Here is a 22525-nt window from a genome sequence, read left to right on the forward strand (position 1 = left end):
TTCAGAGATGGAGTGGTTGATTAGTATGGACACTGGATAAGCAATTGCATCGGCTGCTAGTTTAAGAAATTAATTTGGTAGTTGGTCTGCTGGAAGGGATGATGGTTTGAGTTTGATGAGTAGTTTGTGTATGAAGCTAGTTCGCACTGGTTTCATAGAGAAGGAATTGGTTTGTGGGGTTGAATTGGGGGAGTTAAAGTGGTTTTATTGCTGTCTGGTATCAGGGACAGAACTGAGTATGTAAAGTGTAAGTTAAACTGGGTTGCTGTGCTATCAGTGGTGTTTATGGGAGTGAGAGCTGAGGTAGTGTTATGTACTGGTTTTAAGAGTTGTTTTATAGTACTCCAAATTTTTCAGGGATTAAATAAGATGCTTTTGTTAGAGTGATGTGTAGAAGGCTTTTTTGTCTTGTTTTATTTATTTTTTGGCTGAGTTCCTTTGGTGGTGAAAGTTTTGTAGAGTGGTTTGGGTTTTGGCAATTTGATAGTCTTTCCAGGTTTTGCCTCTGTTTCATGAACAGCTTACTGTCTTTTATAAGCTAAGGACTTGGTTTTTCTTTTACCCAAATAGATCTTAGGGAAGTCAAGCTGTTTAGGATATGTAGAAATGTATTGTTGAAGTGTTGGACTGCTTTGTCGAGTTGAGGTTTTTTTAAAGGGGACCAGTTGCATTGCTTTAGGAGGGAGTTGAGGGTATTGGTAGAGAAGTTTTGTTTGAATTGGATGTGCTTAGTGCCCTTATTTCAGGGCAAGTCTTTTGGAATCAGGGCAGACTTACACTGACAGCAACTCTTTTGGAATTTGTCCCCATGTGTGATTTTTAACTGTTAATTTAACCAAGTACTTTATCTTGCAGATATGACATGGTGCCATAAATAAAACATAAATAAAAGAATTTCTGTTGCTGCTGTGTTAGGGATACTGAAGGTTAATTTTTCAGTTCTGTGCTGGCACTGCTCAAGTTGTTCGTTTAGTCACACATAGATGGTAGGCCTACAGTAAGCCTTAGTAAGCAGGGCTGCCACTGGAAATTTGCAGGTCAGGACATAAGTCTTGAGATGAGCCCTCATCTTGCTTTCAACCACAAAATATGTCTCTGCAAGCTCATCTAGCACCTAGACATGATACTTGCACAGACACCAGATTTAACACTTAAAATGGAAAATGCACAGTAATATAAACTATCATGTTAAACCATTTCAACATAAAGCATCAAGAAGAACCTTTCCATGAAAAGGAATGTAGTTCAAGACATGACATTTTAAATCTGATAATGCACTGCATCAGAAGGTGGATACCTGATCACAGCTTGAACCTTTCCGTTCATAACTTCCTGCCTGTGTAAAACATTCTAATAGCACATCACAGTATGTAAGTACATAAAGACACATATGCCTGGTAACCTGGGTCGAATTAAAAAAGCTTGCAGCTCCTGGTCATTATTAATACTAGTGACTTCTCTCCTTTAGGCAGTAAGTCAGGTAGTCCTGTTATTTGCATGTAAAGCTTAATCTCTCCATTACCTAAAGCCTGATAATGTTTTCTCATAGCCATATTTTTAGTTTATTAATCTCTTAACTTCGTATACATGGTAGACACAAGTAACTCTCTCAGGTGGTACTATCCACTCGCACAACTTCCCACAGTAAGAAAGTTGGCAAATCAAAATTGAGGACATCAGTTCTAGGAATACAAACAAAGCTCATTAGCAGCACATAGACTTAATCATTTGTATTAAACTGACATCCATGGTCTATCATGAAGATACTGAACAATTCTGAACCTAGTATTGGTTTCTGTGAGACTTAAGGATCATAAGTTCATAGAAGGTTATTAGGCTAATGGCCCTAGAGCTTTTTTAAGCCTATACATTCATCCCCCAATTTTCCCAATTTTCAGTACCCATGGGCTAGAATGACTTTAGTATATGTCTGTGCCTTATGGTATCTACAAGCTGCTTCTGTCCATAAGGGACACAGACGACAAGCTAGAGGCAAATTTGCATTCCCCATCCACTGATCCAAATTGCATGTGAAAAGGCTTAGGGAAGAGCTCTTCTTCTCATGAACTGGGAGTCTGTTTAAGAGAAGGGGTAATCTCTCAGATACATACCTGTCCCTCCAACATGTTTTGTTAATGTCATGGATAAGGTTTAGAGCCTTGTAACAGGTAACTCTAGTGCTTTTTGTGTAGCGGATACATCAGGGCTGGTTCGAAGTATACCTTGTAGGTTAGGCATAGATCACCAGTTGGTAGTCTGTAGGAGAATACAGGGACAGGGCTTTAAGGTGGTCCACATAGGACATGTTATTTGCACTCTGTATTTTTTTTTAGTAAGGAACCTCTGTGGCAGCTCCAGCTTTTGCAAATGCTTGGTCAGGTACATGTTGATGGGTCCATTGTACTCAATGATTGGTCTAATGAGAGCTTCTTGTAGTGTCACTATGATATCCTTGGATCTGGATGGCAGGCCCTTACTTATAAGTTGTACCATGTAGAAGGATTTTCTCACCACAGTGAACACATGGTGATCAAATTTCAGGTTACTGTCAGTCTGAGTTCCCATGTTACCACTGGGTCGATTCTTAGGGGAGTGTTATCAATGTATTAATTTGTAAGAGTGGTTGTTCTCCTAAAGGGTATAATTATGTAGCTTTTGCACTGAGTTTTAGGCCATGTCTCTGGCACCATTTATTTGTCTGTGTCAGGCCTTCCTGGAGGATATTTAAATCTTTGGGGGATTCAATGATTGCACCCATCTTGCACTTGTCAACAACTTTGGCCAGCCAAAGGCCTCTTCATTTGTCTTGACTTCAGAGAAGTATATTCTGAACAGGACAGGTCCAAGTACTGAGCCCTGTGGAACATCATTAGCAAGAGGCCTCTTGGTGGAGGTAGATTCCTTCACCCTAGCTTCATGTTTCTTATCTGTGAGATATTTTGTTATCCATCGGTTGACACAGGGATTTATGCATATATTTATGCATCTATATTTCTTAAGTGAGGTATTGCATCAAATTCCTTTGCCAGGTTGAGTTAAGCAGTATGCACCATTTAGCCATAGTCCATGGCTCTAGTAACCTTCTAAATAAGACCACTAGGTTTAGTAGGCACGAACTGCCTCTGACAAAACCAAACTAGAATGGGCCTAGTGTTTGAAAACTTCCTATGTCTTTGACTATCAGGTCCACAATAATTCTTTCCATGGCCTTACATATAAGACTTGTCAAATTTGTGAGTCTGTAGTTTCATGATTTTGCTGATGGCCCCGCATTTGTGTAGAGGGATGACCGTTGCACTCCTCTTTCCCCCATAGATAAAGTCTGTTTAGAGGCTGTTGTTGAATAGAGATTCTAGTGGGGCTGACAGGTTGTGTTTCAAGCTATTTAGGAGGCATCTTGTGATATTATCAGGACCCACTGATGCAGTGTTTTTAGCTCTGGAGAGTGCAGTATAGATCTGTCCTTTAGTAATAGTTAGGGGAGAAATGGTAGAGGACATTTCCTGGGGGGGTAACTGTGGGTGACAGAGGGTGAAATTGGAGCAAAATTTATTGGTCAGCAAATTTGCTATATTCTGCAGTTGGTACTGACAGTTCCATTTACTATTAGTTCAGCACACTATGTGGTGTTCTCCTTAAGGTTGCATATACAACTGAAAATGCCTTATGGTTATCCTTAACCTGGTAGATTATTTTTGCCTCAAAGTTGACTTTGGTGACTTCATTAGTCCCCAGAGTTGCTTGCTGAGACTGATGAGGGAGTTTTTTTGCCTGTTAGAGATAGCCCTTCCTATTTTTTAACAGAACTCTCTTTCTTTTGTTCTATAACCTACTTACACTGGGTGTCCACCAAGAGGGATTGTTTTTGGAGTTTGTCCTAAGTTTATTTCAGTTTGGTACTGCTGTTTCAATGCAATTATTTATATACTTGTCCATGGTTTCCACAAACACTATTACATAGGGAACAGTGTTCTCTGAGATTGGGGAGCTTGGAATTTAGCTATGCCATCAAATAATAGAAGGTAGTTAGCACTGAAAAAGTTCTTTATGGTTCTGGGGTTTGCTGGGAGTTCAGTCTCAATATTTATTTCAAGGATAACCACTTTGTGGTGTCTGATCTGACCAGTGAGGATATTATGCTGGGGATAATGCAACATTCCCTCATATTTGTGAGTATCAGATCCAGGATATTTGCACCCCTAGTAGGTTTGCAGACTAGCTGTTCCAGGGTGTTTGCATTGCCAAATCAAAGAATCTTTGAGCCCACATGTCAGTGGTTGTGTATGTACCCCAAATTATGGTAGGACAGTTGAAATTATTCATGAATATGGTGTTGGGCTGAATGGTGAGTGACTCTAGTACATTCAAAAAAGAAGTTATGTTCTTACCATAATGTTCCATTTGTGTTGTTGAATTTCATTCATTCATTACTGATGGCTAATGGTTCCATCCTCGGAACCGAGTCAGCCTTTATAACAAGCTCAAGCCAGCCAAAAAACTCTCAAGCTAGGCTTACCCATAGTGCCCCTCTCCCTGTTACCTCAGATTGAGTTTGCCCATAAAAGAGAGAAAGTGGAGGCTTTTTCTGAGCAAATTCCCGAAAAACAGGATTTGGACCAAATCTGAACCTCCAGGAGCCTTTGCAGGGGGAAGGAGGATGGGATATAATGAATGAATGAAGATCAACAACAGAGATGGAATGTTATGGTAAGAACATAACTTCTTTATCTGCTGTTGTTAATCATCATTCATTCATTACTGATGGGACAGAGTCCTTACCTACTTCATGTCCTGGGTGGCCCTATGGCAGGACATTCCTGAGCACCAATGAATCAAATGATGCTCTCCCCTTGGAGACCAAGTCCAATTTGTAATCAGTGATAAAAGTATGAGGAGTGGCCTATGTAGCTGCTGCACAGATGTCATCCATGGAGGCCCTAGAATGAAAGGCAACAGATGTTGCCACTGATCTGGTTGAATGTGCCTTTACTTTAGTTGGTAGAGGAATTTTGTTTTGTTGGTATGTGAAGTATAAACAATTCCTCAACCATTTAGAAAGAGTCATCTTAGAACAGATTTTCCCAAATTTGGTCCTGAATAGGATACAAATAATTGGTCGGATTTTTGTAGTGATTTAGTTCTGTCTAAATAGAATCGTAATTGTCTATGAACATCCAATAAATGCAGGCAGTATTCTCTTTTATTAGAAAAATTGGGGAAAAAGACCGCCAGGTTGATTTTTTGATTAATGGTCAATTCTGAAATAACTTTAGGCAAAAAGGAGGGATTAGTCCGGAGTGATACTGTGTCCTTATGAAAGACCATGTAGGGATGTTTATGCATGAGGCTTGTAGTTCAGAAATTCATTGTGCTGAGGTAATAGCTACCAAGAATAGGGATTGCCATGATAAAAATTTTATGTCACAAGTGGCAGCAGGTTCAAAAGGGGATAGAGTCAATGATTGCAGAACTAGTGTCAAATTCCAAGGTTCAATGGGTTCTTTGAATGGAGGTCTAATGTGCGAAACACCTTTCAAAAAGGTTTTACAGAGACAGTGGAGGATCAAGGACAAATGTTGAAAACCATTGTGGAAATCTGAAATAGCAGCCAGGTATACCCAAATAGTGGAGGCTGCCATCCCTCAGTGGAGAATATTTGACAAATTGTCCAATACAGCACTAACTGGGACTGAGCAGGGGTCAAGTCCTTTCTGTCGATACCAAATGGTAAATCTCCTCCACTTTTTGAGATAAAATTTCCTGGTGGTTGGCTTGTGTGAAGCCAGAAGAATGTTATGAACATGGGAGGATAGATCTATCTGCCTGGCGATTACTGGAAGTGGCGAAAACAAGCTACCAGCTTGACACTGGATATGTTTGGCTGTATCAACCCCTGTGGGTGCGAAAGTAATTCCAGAGTTGGATCCAGAATCCATGGTTGGTGTACTTGGTGAGGCCAAAGGAAGGGAAAACAAACTTGTTGGGGCCAGTAGGGTGCAATGAGGATTACTCTGCTTCTCAATTGAAGGGCCTTCTTTAGAAATTGTGGGATCAGGGGAAGGGGAGAGAAAGCATAAAGAAGTCCCATGGGCCAACCATGTATTAGAGCATCCCTCAGGGACTCCCCCTGCGAGGGGATTACGGCAAAGTAGCTGCTGCATTTGTGATTTGCTGGTGAGGTGAATAGGTTGCAGCAAGGCTGGCTGCAGCAGCTAAAGATCTTCGCCGCTATGGTTGTATTGGGGGACCACTCGTGATGCAGGAGGATGCATCTGCTCAGTTTGTCTGCAATCACACTGGAATCCCTGGGAATGTGCGTTGGTATCAGAAAGCAGTTGGAAGCTATCACCCATTGCCAAACTCTCATGACCTCTCGACACAACGGGTTCCCCCTTATTTGTTGATATACCAGACCACCGACATGTTGTCAGACTGTATAGCAATTGTCCCAGAAGGAAGGACAGATTGAAATGCTTGCAACGCTAGAAGCACCGCCCTCAGTTTTGGAACATTGATATGCAGATTGGCCTCCACAGGGGACCAAGTGCCTTGGACTATCTTTTCCTGGAATTATCCCCCCACCCCACCCCATCAGGGAAGCATCCGTGGTCACTATGGCCTAGTCTGAGAGGGGGAGAAAGGATGACTCCATAGGTCTTTTTCCTGGCTTCATCCACCAAAATAGATCTTGTTTGAATCGGTTTGTTATGCGGATTTGACATGACATCGGATGACTTACAACGTTAAGTCACAAACCATCCAATAAGTGCCACAGCTCTTTTATAACCTTGCACTGTCGAAATAACCACAAAAACCGCATGTTAAATCCAAATAAAATTCAGCAACAAATGCCAAAAATGAGGAATCCTGGTGGAATAGGACACTGAAGAATAACTCCAAACTGATGCGAACTGAACAAGTGAATCAATATCCTTTATTCCAAAGAAGAACAACGATACAAAACGGTAAATGCACTTAAATAACAAAAATCATTCAAATAAGGTTAAGCACTTTCACCCACTACAACTAGTGGGCTTCATCAGAACCTTTTGAATAAAATAACAAAATCCTTTTAAAAGAAAAAAGGCACCAAAAGGAAGCGGAAACTGATGTAATATCCTTTATAGCAAATACCGCCCCCTACCCTTATACACCAATCATTAGATTTAAAATTGGTGCCAACAGGAAGCTGAAAAATACGTCATTTCCTGTGTTCTGTCATATGCAATACTCCACCCCTTAAAGGCCTCACTACACCTCCTAATACTTCAATATATACAAAATCTATCAATGTAGTTTGTGCAAAAAATTCATCAATAAAATTCATCACAATGACCATACTCAAACATCCATATTCATGTTGATTTAAAATATTCAAAATGAGCACACTGTATGATAAAAATAAATCTAAAATATATACACAAGAATCCTATAATAAACCTGTAATAAACCATATCTCAAAAACCTAACAATCACTTCACCTATAGAACCTAACGAATATATAAGTGTTATGTAACCAATGTATACTTATTTATTTATTTATTTTACATTTGTTAACCGGGAGAGTCCGACTGGATACATGTCCATTTTCAGCGGAGGCCCGGGGAGAAAAGCTCCAAGTACATAACAGACATATGAACATTGTTAATGCAAAAAAAGGAAGATAGTTGAGTTCTAAATACAATATAAAGATACATCACATCTTGGGAAAAAAAAACAACAGCAACATATAAAAAAAAAACATAGGTCAGTTACAAAGGCGAGGCGCCTTGTTAAAAAGCGGTTAAGGATAGTGAGGTAAGAGAAGGGTAAATGATAGTGGTTAATCAGGTTTGGAACAGGGACATTGCCAGAGAGTATTGAGATGGGGTTTAAGCTTTTTTTTGAATTGTAGGAGTGAGGGTTCTGAGGTGAGCATGGTCGGTAGGGAGTTCCACATTTTACCTACAAAGTTTGAGAATAGAGAATCCCCAGCAGAATTATTGGCTTTGGTAGTTTGAGCTAAGATCTTATTGGAGGAGCGTAAAGATTGCAGGTTAATATAGGGGTGAATGATGTTTTTCAGAGCTGGTGTTTTCTCTGGGTGATACAGTATCTGGTGAGCCGTTTTGAGTTGGTTGAAATGGAGTTGGCTGGAAAACTCTAACCACCCTAGTTGCTTCAAGTTAGTGCAGTGGTGCGTTCTAAAGGTGGAATTTGTGGCAAATCTAGCTATGTGATTGTAACAAGAAGCAATTTTGTTAAGGGTTGTCTTGTTTAGGTTTGTAAAGAGGGAGGCATAGAAAAGAGTTGATAGTAGGTGTGTGCTGGCAATTGTAATTTTAGCGTGAGGAGTGAGAAAGTGTTTTACTTTATAGAGAGAGCCAAGCTTTTTATTGACGGTTTTGATGGTAAGATTGAAATGGGTGTCAAATTTAAGGGAGTTATCAATGGTAATACCTAATAGCTTTGTGTGAGCTTCTGGTGATATAGTGATTCCATTGGAGGATGTAATAGAGAAGGTGGGGGGAAGAGTCTTGTTAGTGGGTGAGAAAGTAAGTAGTTTTGTTTTGTTGGGGTTGAGAACTAGTTGTCGACTTGAGAACCATTTTTCTATTAGGTTGAAGGTGTCTTGGGTTGAAGCAGTGAGGTCTGCCAGGTTGGAGGCAGTGCTGATGATAGTCGAATCATCTGCATATTGAATGCATGTGGCATGGGGGTGATTGTGGGCAGGTCATTAACAAAGATGGTGAAGAGAAGAGGGCCAAGAATAGATCCTTGGGGAACTCCAAGTGTAACAGGTAGGCATGTAGATAATTTGTCCTGCCATAGAACAGCCTGTTGCCTATTGGACAGGTAGGATTGGAACCATTTCAGCGTGGAATTGCTGAGTGATAGTTTATTTAATGTATGGAGGAGTTGAATGTGGTTCACCATATCAAAGGCCTTGGAGAGGTCTAAGAAAAGAGCAGATGATAGTGTATTATTGTTTCTGAAGTTATTGATGGTATTAGAAAAGGATAGTAGGGCTGATGTGGTACTGTGATTTGGCCTGAAGCCATGTTGGGAGTTAGCTAGAATTTTATTTTTGGTGAGGTGTTCCATCAGTTGTTTGTGGACACACTTTTCCATAATTTTGGCCAGGGGTGAGAGTATAGCTATAGGTCTGTAGTTGGTTAGCTCTAGTGAGCTACCACCTTTATGGAGAGGAATAATGTGGGACATTTTCCATATGGAGGGATGGAAGGCTTCTGACAAGGTACGGTTTATGATTATGGAGACGGATAGGAAATGGCCTCAGCTGCTTTTTGCAGAAACTCAGCTGGGAGAAGGTCAGCTGCTAGCTTAGTGGGTTTTAGTTTTTTAAGAAGAGATGTTATAAAGGATATGGGTACTGGATCGAAGGTAAATAGATGATCTGATGTAGTTGTAGTATTCTGCTGGCATGGGTAGTGGAGTGGGATGGTTGTTTGTTTGAATTGTGTGGCCAGGGATTGTATAGTTTCTGTGAATAAACTATTGAATGTGTTAGCAATGTTTACAGGGCACTGTTGTTTGCAAGTTGTTGGAGTGGGGGTGGTTGCCTGGCCTGGGTGCAGGAGCTTGTTTAAGCCTGCCCAGAATTTTTGTGGATTATTAAGGTGTTTGTGTTGGAGGTGGAGGAAGAAGTTTTTCATTTAAGATCATGCTTGTAGTTTCATTTCTAAGTTGCGGAAGGTTTGGTGGGAGTGTGGGTCTTTAGAGGTGCCATGTGACCCACATCTTGTTTCTAGATAGGATTTTGGATTTTGTTTCCTTAGAGAGCCATGGTGCGGTTTTGGTTTTAGTTCTAATGGACCGTATTGGAGCATGGGAATCTAGAATCTTGAGGAAGGTGGTGTTGAAGTAGATAACTGCCTCTTCAAGAGGAAGAGACTTGCGTATTGTCCAGTTGTGGGCTTTAAGTTCAGTTTGAAAAATGGAGGCGTTGAATTTATTATTGTTCCTGATTTTTTTTATGGTTGTAAGAAGGGGGTGATTTTCTTGAATTTGATAACATAGGTGAGTAAGTGATCACTCATGTCCTCTGGGTGAGTACCTGCTGAGTACTGGTCAGGATCTTTATTAGTAAGGATCCAGTCCAGGATGCTGTCTTTGTTTTGGGGTTTACCTAGTCTGGTAGGAGTGGATATGAGTTGAGAAAAGCCATGTAGATTTATGCTGCTAGATGGGGAGCTAGATGAGAAGGAATTCCAATCGATGTTGAAGTCACCTAACACTATGGATTCCTGGGGGTGAGTTTGAGTTAACCAGTGGAGAAAGTCCTCTAAGGTTTTGTTATTATTGTTGCCTGGGGGATGTAAATACATGCTATATTTATGCTTTTATGTTTTTTAGAATATTGTATATGATTGTTTATTATTTGTTAATTATTTAACTTATAGGTTCATAGGTTCATAGGTTCATACTAGGCTATCTGCCCGAGGGCATTTACAAGCCTAGCCCATAGTTTTGTGGCTTACGCCACCCCTTTAGTATGGGGAACTATACCCATTATTTTGCTGTGCCTCTGTTGAGCAGTGACACTGAGGTAATCCCTGGGGTATATCTGCGATCTCCCATCCATTGGTCAAGATTACTCTTGAACAAGGCCAGCGAGGTGCTCTGCCTCACATATACCGGGATTTTATTCCACAGCATAGGGAGTCTTTGGGTGATGAATCTATCCCTCCAGCACGTCCTATTAATAGCCGTGTCGAGGTTTAAGTCTCCCGCCCTTGTGGCTCTGACGGATCTAGATTTTTTGAGGTGAAGCATATTCATCAAATCTGGGTTTGACATGGCCTTGTATGTTAGGCAAAGGTCACCTCTGAGCAAGCGTGGCGACTGAATAGAGCTGGAGTTCTTTCAGTCGGGCAGCATAGGACAGATGTTTGAGACCCTTTATCCTTTTGGTGAGGAACTTTTGTGGCCTCTCCAGCTGCTGCAAGTGTCGGGTCAGATACATTCGAATGGGGCATTGTACTCAATCATTGGTCTGATGAGTGATGAGTATAGGGAGACTATGACCTCCCTTGATCTAGATGAGAATCCCTTCATGATAAGGTGGGCAATGTAGAAGGTCTTCCTAACTACTTTAGCTACATGGGTGTCGAATGACAGACTACTATCAACCTGGGTCCCCAGGTCCCTGATAACTTCTTCTGTGCTCAGTGGATTGCCACCTATTTGGTAGCTAGGGGTAACCTTGTTTTTCCCGAAGGGTATGACTATGCATTTTTGGCATTTAACTTTAGGCCATGGCTCTGGCACCAGTTATCCATTTCTGTGAGACCCTTCTGAAGGATATCTGTGTCAGATGTGTTTTCTACTATGGCGCCCAGTTTGCAGTCATCTGCAAATTTTGTCAGCCATAACCCTCCTGTGTTTGCTTGTACTTCGGAAAAGTAGATGCCAAACAAGAGTGGGCCCAGGACTGAGCCCTGTGGTACACCACTTGTGACAGGCTTTGAGTCTGACATGGCGCCAGCAACTCTGACCCTGTGGGTTCTGTCACTCAGCCAGTTTGCAACCCATCTTGTGATGTATGGGTTAACATTATTTCACATGTATATTTATTGTGGATTTTTTATATACACATTAATTTCACATTATTGTATTATGTATAAGTATACATTGGTTACATAACACTTATATATTCGTTAGGTTCTATAGGCGAAGTGATTGTTAGGTTTTTGAGATATGGTTTATTACAGGTTTATTATAGGATTCTTGTGTATATATTTTAGATTTATTTTTATCATACAGTGTGCTCATTTTGAATATTTTAAATCAACATGAATATGGATGCTTGAGTATGGTCATTGTGATGAATTTTATTGATGAATTTTTTGCACGAACTACATTGATAGATTTTGTATATATTGAAGTATTAGGAAGTGTAGTGAGGCCTTTAAGGTGTGGAGTATTGCATATGACAGAACACAGGAAATGACGTATTTTTCAGCTTCCTGTTGGCACCAATTTTAAATCTAATGATTAGTGTATAAGGGTAGGGGGTGGTATTTGCTATAAAGGATATTACATCAGTTTCCGCTTCCTTTTGGCACCTTTTTTCTTTTAAAAGGATTTTGTTATTTTATTCAAAAGGTTCTGATGAAGCCTACAAGTTGTAGTAGGTGAAAGCGCTTAACCTTATTGGAATGATTTTTGTTATTTAAGCGCATTTACCGTTTTGTATCACTGTTCTTCTTTGGAATAAACGATATTGATTCACTTGTTCAGTTCGCATCAGTTTGGAGTTATTCTTCAGTATCCTATTCCACCAGGCTTCCTTATTTTTGGTATTTGTTGCTGAATTTTATTTGGATTTACCTTGCGGTTTTTGTGGTTATTTCGACAGCGTAAGGTTATAAAAGAGCCGTGGCACTTATTGGATGGTTTGTGACTTAACGTTGTAAGTTGTTTTCGTGATTTTTATTCAGATGACATCGGATGAGTCAAAGGGGACCACTGTGTTAGTAGAAGCCATTGTAGAAGCCTCATGAGTAGTCTCACCAGGGGAAACGGGGAATACCAGCAATAGTATTAAGAATTACCTCAGGAGGTAAAAGAGTTTAAGGAAGGGAAAGGCCTGTATCAGCGATGGTACGAAGAGTACCAAATTGGTAAGAAAAATGGAAAGAGGCACTCAAACAAGTATGAAAACACTAGTGGCTAATAAAAAGGGGTAAATTATTATTAGTTAAAGCAGAAAAACTCCAAAAAGGTTTTGAAGAAAGGAATTCTAAATGACTTAGCTGAGAGCTGGCTTAAAGCTGAAAAACCCCAAAAAGGTTTTGAAAAAATTCTAAATGACTTAGCTGAGAGCTGGCTAGACATGTCTTGATATCTACGTGGCAAATGAGACCTGAGGTAACAGAGAGAGGGGCACTATAGGTAAGCTTAGCTTGAGAGCTTTTTTGGCTGGCATGAGCTTGTTATAAAGGCCAACTCGGGCCGAGGACAGAACTGATACCCATCAGTAATGAATGAATGAAGATTAACAACATCAGATTATGTGTTATGCTTATACTGGGTCATAGAGGGGGGACATTTAAGAGTGAGTTAATGTGTCTGATCCATAGAAGGTATAGTGTGTATGTTACTGGCAACCTTTTTGGTGATATCACTGCCTGTATGTGTGAGCTTTGCCTACAAAACCATTGTGTAATTACATCTCTCGCATACTGTACCAGTTTTCTTATCACCTCACTGTCAAATGATGTGCCAGCTTTTAAAGATACCCTCTGAACTCTAGAGACACATCTCCATCTGGCTCTCCAAATGCAAACCTAATGCCATAATCGCAGACTGTTCAGTAGTATTTTACCCTACAAATTTGCTCAAGTTTAAGTGGTCTCATCCATAACATAACCATATGTTTGTAAAAAAAAATCTACCTTGTACCATCTGTCCTTGAAACTGTGATGATGTTTTACTTAACTGTAACAAAAACAATGTGCTGCACATCATGTGATCTAAAAAAAGAAAGAAAACTGTATTATAAATACATTGTGCAAACAAAAATATCTGAAATGAAATTTTCAAATGGAGGTCCTTCAGAAAGAAATATTGAAGATGACATGGTAAGAACCATACTCATCATGTTAGATTGTATTTCCATCCCTAGAAGGTAATCCTTTATCTTAGATTATATTTCCCTCACTAGAAGGTAATCCTTTATCTTAGATTTTATTTCCCTCCCTAGCAGGTAATCCTTTATCTTAGACTGTATTTTGCTTCTTACAGAGTGATCCCTGCATTGTTACACATACATAAAGCATCCTCTGGATGCTCCCCAGTTTTTGTTTCAAATATATGACATCAATGAATCAAGAAAACTCCAAGTATTGGACACACAGGGCAATACTTGGAATTTTTTTGATTCATTTTCTCAAACTGTATTTTTCAAAGAACGGTTAACCTCAGTGCTGGTGCTATTTGTTGCTTATGTTTGCATGAGGTCTCATTACTTTCCTAAGGAATTTGTCTTAGTTGGTCTTGCATACTATTATCCATTGTACTTTACATTTCTGGCTAAGAAAACCCACTCGGAACAGGTTTTGTACATGTAGTTTCTTTGTTTCCTAGCAGAGTCATAAAACAATTCTTTGTTGGGTTAAAAAGCACTGAAACTACAGAAACAGCAAGTTATCAGTGAAAATTAAAGGAGCAGCCCAGGTTCCATTACGTTTTGCTGACTTGTACCTGATCAAACCTTTAACTGGATAAAACCTACTGGATGAAGTTTTAACTGGAAGCAAATAACATACCATTCTTCACTGGGGGATACTTCCTTACTTATAAACGCTAACTCCACAGTCCTATAACTGCAGAGAAAAATGAAAAGCACAAAAAAGTGAATTACTGCCAGTACACAAATAGAAAGCAATCAATGTGTTCCAAACTTGGGGAAGTGCACTCAGTGGGGAGAAACCCCATCCAATTTATCAGCTAATGGTACGGAAGCCAGCTCACACATATGTAAAGGAAACTCAAACATCTATCTAACCTTGAATGCATGGTGAAGTTCCTGCAAGTAAGAAATTCTTACTCTTTAAAAAAATATATTTGATATTGTCTGTGTCTATAACAAGAAAGACCCACTGAAGTCTGTTTAGATGACTGCAAACTTCACAAATCTAAGTGAGCCATTCAAGAAAATGTGCAGATCTTCCTCCAGAGATTTTTTGAACAGAAATTCAGAGCATATTGTAAGTGATAATTAAGTACAACATGAAGGAAAAAAAATGACTAGAGTCACAACATAACAAAACAATATCAATGGGACAGTCTAGGTCAAGCCATTTTGGAGCACAAAAAAAAGTATTGCTAACACCTTAGAGTTATGCAAAGGCATTAGTTTTACACAGAAGATCAAGAAACTACAATAAAATATAAATGTTTCCATTTTATGGCCATAATGATATCTCACTGAAGACTTTTATTTAGCTGTATACATTTCCTTCTCAAATTCTTTCTGGGAAAGATCAAAAGCTAAAATATAACTATAAATAAAAATGTAAATATAACACTGCAGATACCTAATGGCGTAAACTATCACTCGTGTAAATAATACACATTACTGAATTAGGACTGGGAAATTCTTCAGATCTGTTCAGAAATGATTAGTAAGTAGAGATTAAATTATAAGAAGAAACGATACTTGAATGTGGTAAGTTTGAAAGGGAAATTGAATGAATGCAAAAAATAAAAAATATATATATATTTGACATCAGCATCTATGCACACAAGGTCAGGGGACTATAAGAACAAGACACTTAGTTAACACGGGGGATATAAAATATAAGAAATGGAAATCAGGATGAAGTATAACTCTGAAAACTGGAATAACCAAACTGAACAGACAAACACAGGGATGCATTCATGAAGGTGCCTTTTTGCTATTCAGCAAGCACCCTTACACAGTGCTGCATGATCCTCCAACATGAAGATGGACTGCCCACGAGGTCATACTGAATGTTAATTAGGTAGTCTGGGGGAGATGCATATGCTACATACCCATGTGCTCTCTCAGTGGAACTGCCTCCAGGAAAGCATCTACATGACTGAGCGATTCAAGAAAGCACTTGGCCATGCAGATCAACATGGTCATCACTACCATGTTGTGGTAGTAAACTCGGCCAAAAGGCCATGTTCACCTGCCAAACCCGAATGTGTTGGGAAGAGCTACTACACACCAGGGCTTACTTTAAAAATGCCATAAGGGCCCGACATCAAAATGGGGATCAAGGTGGTTGGGGTTACTACCAGACACCAGGGATTAATATTTAAAGTGCCGTACCAGCAACAAAGTTTCTACGTGGATCAGACGTTGGGGGATACATGCTCTGTAGTGCCATATTAGCACCAATTGTTACTATGGAGGAACACTAGACACCAGGGAAAACTCCTCAAAGTGCCATACCAGCACCAATGTTACTAGTGGACCTGGAGTGTGGGAGGATACACTAGGGTACCAGGGAAAATGCCAAAGGTGCCCTAATGCATAGAAGAGACTAACAGGGATCAGTAGGACTAGGGAACCACTGAATACTAGGGAATACATTTAATAAGGCACCAACATTACCATGAGGACAGAGGGTAGGGGGAACCACTGAACACCAGGGAAGTAGTGCCATAAGGCACTGACATCATAATGGGAATCAGAGGGTGGGAGAACCACTGGACATCAGGGAGGTAGTGCCGTACCAGCACCAGCATCATAAATGGGACTGGGGAGTGGGGAACCAATGGAACCAGGGGGGTAGTGCTGTACTGGCACCAACATTATAAGGGGAATTGGAGGGTGGAAGAGATGCACTAAACACCATGGGATGATTCTCTAAAGTGCTGTACCAACACTGCCATAGTAACAGGGATCAGGAGGGTTGGTGGTTACAGTAGACCACCAGGACCTAATACATACATGCCACAATGGCACTAAATTATTATGGGGATGGGGGAGACCACAAGAGGATAAACAGCATAGGAATTGATACAGGGATTGTGGTGTGTGTGTGTGTGTGTGTGTGTGTGTGTGTGTGTGTGTGTGTGTGTGTGTGTGTGTGTGTGTGTGTCTGTGTGTGTATTTCTCTTACTGCTTCATTTATTTTTGTCACTAGACAGTTATAGACTAGGCATAGCTGCAATATTTCAATTGTACTATAATCCTGCCATTGCTGATAATGATTTAATGTAACAGAATTACCTTTTCTTTCACTTAGTCTCTCCTTTCCATTTTGTTTGGACTTAATGCAGGGATTGCTTGTTTTGCATTTTGAAAGAAAAACAAGATTTGGGAGATTTGTAGAGGGGGGGCTTAAAACACTCTCTGAATTAGCGTACCCTTTTCATCAAATTGAGGGCCTGAGTAGCACGCAGGTCAAACAAAACCATCTTATCTAAAGCAGAATTCAAAATTTCAGACTTTATTTAACCATCAAACATTTGGTTGTGCACTCTGGCATTGCTCCTCAAAACTGTAGCAGTAGCAATGGCCCTAGGCACAGCGTCTGCCCAGTCATACACTCTTCACGTATGTTTAGATACATGCGAAAGATCAGAAACAGCAGGATTCAAACAAGAGCTACCTTTTTATGGAAATGTGGCAGAATATTCCCCCAAACTCTCTGTACAACACAGAATAAGTTTCTACATACATGCCTGCCACTTATATAAGCTCAAGTAAAAGAAGAGAAAACTCTCTAACCAAATCTATCTAATACCTTGCCTTCTTTGGCCACAGGCAAAGGGTTTGTATTTAACAACAGTCTGTTTCCAGCTGGTGAAGAGTTAGAAATAGCAGTTGAGTGAAATCTAACATGAGAAAATAAAAAAATGATTTGAAGGGATATTTTACAGTTATACAGTTAGGGCTCATATACAAAACACAAGCAGAAGATTAATATTCAAATGGAAAAGGATTATGATGAAGCAAGGGGAAGTTAAAGAAATATCGAAAGTGTGATTTTGAATGAAGAATCCTTAAGGAGAGTAATAACAACCATACAGAATATTATATTCATAAAGTAGCAGAAAGTATTCTAATAACCAATACAAGAATGGAGATTTTGACAACTGGGATGACTGCAAGTATGGATACAAAAAAATAGGCAAGAGGGGGGCTGGAATTTAATGGAAAAACCTGGCAAAGGAATCAAGATTTTGGGAGCAAATAACTCAAGCAGGAAAGGTAATAAGGTGGGATGAGACCAAGAAGACTTTTGGATTGCAAGCTAGAGACTGCCTTCCGTACCAGGACTTGATTTCAAAGTACAGTTAAAGAGAAAGGGATATATATGGGTATTTTAAGTGAAAGACCTGCTCTGGTACAGTTTTTAGTTGAATCTAGAACAGAAGCAACTGTTTAAAAAGGGATAATTAGTAGGCACATAAAATATTGCATGATAACTATAATAATTAAATCAGAGGAGGTTGGAAATGATTGGGAAGATAGACTAAAAATGCAGTTTACAAGAAAATAATAGGTAGGACATATGTATATCTCAAAGTATGCAACAAAGTACTGAAGATTTAGGATTTTTGGCTTGGAAGTGTTTGGATAGGTATTTTATACTCCAAGCAAACTTCAACAAATGTTTAGCAAATGTTGAAGGTGTGATGGAGAAGAAAGTAGTAAATGGGACATATGTTTTGGGAGTGCAATGAGTTGGCAGATTTTAAAAATCCCTTACAGACTACTCTATTGGAAATATTGGCTGTATGTAAGGAAATGACTCTTCTGAGCTGGGATACAGGATCTGAATTGTCTACAAATAGTAAGACCTTATTAAGTTTAATTCTGTTTGCTGCAATAAAGCAATCACTAGAAAATGGAAATTAAAGTATACACCTACTTTATTTGCGATATTAAATATTATAAAAGAGATAAAAAATGGAATAGTGATCTTTAGAAAACGGAAGGAACAAATTACATAGAAGTAAATGGAAATTGTGGGAATAATACATGCATAATGTTCAGTAGGAGGAGGAGTGAGGTTTTAGGAAAGCAGGAATTCAGCCTTTTTTTGTAATGTTGGACTGATAGTAGTAGCAAAGTAAATATAGTTGATGCTTGTATTTAAATGGAAAAATGTTAAAATGGCTTGTTTTCTTCTCTGCTAATGTATGTCAGCCTATGTCTTATGTGATAATGTAATAAAGGTTTTAAACAATGATTATGTTTTAATATGCAACTGGATTTTTATTTGCCATGTTTATTTTATCAGGAAGCAACCAAGAACTATCTATATATATATGTATATATATATATATATATATATATATATATATATATATATATATACATATATAGATAGATAGATATGTGTGTGTGTGTGTGTGTGTGTGTGTGTGTGTGTGTGTGTGTGTGTGTGTGTATAGGGCACTTAACATTTTTAGTTGCTGTTTGCTGCAGTTAAAAGTATGTCTCTCGGGCAGAGTAATATACCCGGGCTCTATTTTAGATTCATCTGAATTGCTGTAAATTAAAACGAGTTTCCAAGTTCTGTATTTACTCAATGTTAATTTGTTGAAACCTTGTAAATAATTCACATGTGATACTGAATGCTGTTTTTATGATATTTCTTTTATAGGCAATTTAGCAATAAAACGGCTCATCTGGTATTATATGTGGAAAATTAGTATAATGCAAATGCTGTAATGTGGATTTTCTTTTACTTGGTATATAAATGGGTTGACTAAATCAGTGAACAAATGAAGATGATAAGTTATTTAAAGATGTTTAAGCCCCAGGTTGTGGTGTTACAAAAAACACACTTGGATGAACAAGAGGTAATAATTAAAGCCTATTGATCCTACAGAACAGCACATATTTCTTCCAAGTGCTGACAAAGGGAGTGATGTTATTTATTTCTAAAAGTTGCCCTTTGATCCTAAACCATAGATATGTGATATTACTTATTTGTAAAAGTTGCCCTTCGATACTGAAACACAGATATCATATAGGGCTCAAATGGCTTACTGGAACAAATTCAATTACCCCTACGGAAATCCCAGACAGAGTTTCAGCTAATGATTTCAAATATGATTGTATTTATGGAAGGTATGACATGTAAGGGGTACTGCAGCATGATAACGAATATTTCTGATGTTCTGAGGGACCCTATGGCCAATGGGATCCCCTGACTGATGAGATATATAGGGACTTAAACTAGAGCTTTGAGATTAGTTTTTGTATCTCTAATAATATCAGCACCTTCCAGTATACGCTTTTACCCTGACAGGTATAGGTCCAGATCTAGTTTAGACAAAGCATGTATAGCAGTTGACCATGTCCACTCGGCATATACAATGACAAGACATCTCATCATCATTTCTGACCATGCAGCATTAGAGAGCAGCTTGAATTATTTAATGCCATCCTGTTGGGACAAACACTGGCAGTTTCCAAACTGTTACTTACAAGATGTTTATAAATTGGTGTAAAATAGCTGACATGGGATCAGCAGTCACTGACAGTAAGTCAGGACTATCTTAAGCAAAAAATAAAGATGGTAGCAAAAATGGATACAGATGAATTACAACACAATCTGTCCTTGATTTGGGGCCTTAGTTCCCCCATTATTTTTGGCTTTGCCCAGATTTCTTGCAGTTGGAGGTTGAGAGCTAATTAACCATAACCCTGCTGTCATGTCTAAAGAGTGTAACATTTTTTATGAATCACTTCTATGCATGACAGCTTAGCACAGCACACTGGGGGAAGTTTGGTACAATGTACATTACTATAGGTCTGCATATAGCCACCTAGTGAGGTATAGTATACCTTACTAAACTGCTTTTCACTTCTTCACTGTGTACCACTGTCATGCTACATGCACTTCCTACCCTAACAGGAAACACACAATTTAGCATAGTGTGATGTTTGTTGTAAACTGCTGTGGAGTATTGTGATCCATGTCTATGAATCACAACAGTGCACAGCAGAGACTACACATACTGCTAATCCATGTCTATGAATCACAACAGTTCACAGCAGAGACTACACATACTGCCAATCCATGTCTATGAATCACAATCGTTCACAGCAGAGACTACACATATTGCACAAGATGCTTGTCTGCATCGGCACATTATGCTCATGAACAGCAGGGCCTATGTTTTGAAAAGACAGTTTTGTATATGAGCTCGTATTCAAATTATGACAACGTTGTTTAGTAACTACAAACTGGATAGCGTATTTGCCATGAATTTGGATCAATTACTAGTTAATTATATATCGTTATGCATGTTTTGTGAGACTGAACTGTGCAAGTATGCTTTTTTTGTATGCATTATGATGATGGATGACCAGTTTTATGATATAAAATCTATGCATTCTGACACAACACTGACTTAAGACTAAATGTCCTGTTCATGTTATCAATGGGACAATGACAACTCTTGTTGAAAAAGTGCAGTTTCCTAAAATATAATTGGTTCCAATTCTTCCCTATGTAATATACACAGGAATATTAAGAAACAGACTTAATGCTATACCTGTAGTGTACTACAATGCAGTGAACTGCATAAAACTATACAATCTTTACTGACTACAATTGCCAAAATAAAGCAGGTAAACCAAGGTTTTATGCCAGTCCTTCAATGTGCACTTCAAATCATCATATCCTGCTCCCTTAAACACAATCAGAATACACTTATTATATTAAATAACATCTGTAGGCTTCCTTATACCCATTCAAAATACACAGATTGCGTTAAATAACGTGCACGCTCACATTAATCTACTCAGAATGCACAGACTGTGTTAAATTATGTGAAGGCTCCTTACACCCACTCTGGATACACAGATTGCATAAAATAATATCTATGGGTTCATGTCATAATCACATACATTAGCGTATAGCTTCAAAAGCAAACTGGCTTCTTGTATCTCAAAGACATGGTATACCAAATGCAATAGTAAACTAAAAGAGCTACTCTACAGTCTACAACGTGTGCCAACAAAGACTTCTCGCTCACTGTTCCAAACCTGTGGAACTCTGTTTCAATTATTCTTAACGGCTTTGGCCTCCATCTTCCTTTCACTTTACCCTAAAGAAACATCTGCATGAAAAATCAAAAACTGTGGAAGAGTAGCAACAACTATTGCATGAGTCAGCTAAATGACCTATTCTATGAGCAGCCAATTACTAAACTCAAATTCTGCATTCAGTACTTCGGCAGTCCCTTGGGACAAAATGTGCTGAACACCAACATCCTGCAATATTTACAAGGTAATGCTGTTTTTTTTTTGGGGGGAAAATGTTAATACTTTTTCAACGGATAAAATGAGAAGCTCACTAAAATGGAATATTTTTCGTATTACAAAGGTAATATATAATGGAATTATGTTGTAAACTAAAAAAGTCTCCAAAACAGATCATATCTTTCTAAGGGATGGTGTAAATAGCTTCACTGCACCTCCCCCCTCAGACTGAACTGGCAACTATGCTGAGTCCTGCAACAATGCTTTTTACAAACACCTGTATAACTGCATTGACAAGGCTGTGCCTGATGCAAACCTGCCTGGTGGACAACTGCCATTAACAGGCTTTAAAATAAGAGGAAGAAAACGTTATCCAAAAGTAAGGGGAGCATGCCCTAAACTGGAAACACTCCCCCCTCAGCTTAAACAAGCAAATAAGACTTCTTGTAAAGTCCTCCAAAGCAAACTATGAATCCAAACATCCTCAACTAAGGACAACCATAAGGCCTTCTTTAGTTACATCTGTAGCTAAAAGGTAAAACCCAGATTTGTGCTGAACTGGTAGTTAACGATACCACATAAACTGAGCCTGTGGACATAGCAAACCTGTTAGCCGACAGGTTCTATGAAAACTCACTCCCTTCTCCCCACCACACATACCCCATGACATTCCTTCACACATCCCCCACCTTGTATTTCTAGAGAGCAGGTTGTAAATGCCTTCTCTAAGGCCAAAGAACCCAGCATCTATGGGACCTGATAGCATTCCAGGCTGTGTTCTACATGGGCTCCAACAAGAATTAGCAACACCATTGG

Source organism: Protopterus annectens, chromosome 11.part0 (genome assembly GCF_019279795.1).
Source record: "Protopterus annectens isolate FY-2018-M chromosome 11.part0, PAN1.0, whole genome shotgun sequence".
Lineage (NCBI taxonomy): Eukaryota > Metazoa > Chordata > Ceratodontiformes > Protopteridae > Protopterus > Protopterus annectens.